Raw genomic sequence first — 1,336 nt, forward strand, 5'->3', positions numbered from 1 at the left:
CCCCCTGCAACTCAATTTTCAGAAGCAGCCTCGAGAAACCAGAGGGAAACGAACCGACCCAATTCATGCCAGTCGAGCAATGTTTGGCCCGGGGAATCCACAGGTTTCCAAACTGGAGCCTGAAAGAAAAGGAAAAATATGCAGGGAATAAATATTTGCTTTTGGCCATGAGGAAGAATGCGGAAAAGAGTTTGCGAAGTCAAAATGGGAACTCTTTATTGGCTACAGCGAAGGGAAAAAAGCGGCCAAATTAGCAGGGGAATGACAGCGACTTCAGGTATCCCAACCCATGGCACGGAAAAAGCACCTTGAAAAAAAAATAATAATCCGTGGGCGCCAAAGGGGCTATTTCTCAGGCAAGGAAAAGCCTGCTCGGTAACAATGTACGTCCCGGGACTGCTCTGCGCTTGTAGCCATGCGGGCAAAACAATGCTACAACGTCAATGGGAAGCACAATAGGATAATAAATACGCCGAGCTGTCAGGCGCAAAACAAAGCAACATGCAACTGCAAAAAGAAAAAGACTAAAAAAAAAAAAAAAATTAGTTTTCAGGATGGGAGTATTTGAGGCTGTTTTGTCCACACGCGTGAGGGCTGAGAGCTGTTAACGAGGAAGATGAACGCTGCTCTAGGTCAAGTTTATTGATAGCTGGGTGATGGAGCGTTGCGAGTTCAAGGTTGTGCGCGAATAATCGAATGCCGGGGGGAAACGCATCCGCGCCGGTGCGAGGTGCGGGGAATATTAAAAACGGAAATGATTTCTCCCTATGAAAAATTCTAACGCGTATCATGAAAAGGTAATTCAATTGGGTTTTTTTTTCTAGCTTTCGCTTGCAGAGAGGTAAGACCTTTACACACACACACACACAAAAAAGAAAAAAAAAAAAGATTTTTCAGCTAATAAAGCATTTTTTCCCGGCACAAAAAAGCACCGTGGGTCCATGAGCCGTTATGCAAGCCGACGTGATATTTTACAGCCAAAAAAGACTCAAGCTGCATGGTAGGCCCCGGGTTTTATTATTACAGCAACAAATAATACAGCGGAATCCCGAGGGAGACCCAGTTAACCCTCCCGCTCCCCGAGCTCATCCTAAAAGATAAGAATAAATAAAATCGGGATTTCCTGGTCCGTTCCCCTTATCTGACTTCTGAGGCTTTGTGGCGAGAGGATCGAGGTGGCTCTCGAGCTCTCGACGGGCAGGAAGGACGGAGGAAAACACCCGGAAAGGACCCCGGGAAGCTCCGCTTCGGGAACCTTACCCCTGCGGCCCGGGGAGCGCTTCTCGGCCCGCAGCCCCCGGCGGGGTCCCTGCGCCACCCGGCCGGGGCCCCGTCA

The sequence above is a fragment of the Egretta garzetta genome, unplaced genomic scaffold (assembly GCF_000687185.1).
Source record: "Egretta garzetta isolate BGI_Z169 unplaced genomic scaffold, ASM68718v1 scaffold94, whole genome shotgun sequence".
Lineage (NCBI taxonomy): Eukaryota > Metazoa > Chordata > Aves > Pelecaniformes > Ardeidae > Egretta > Egretta garzetta.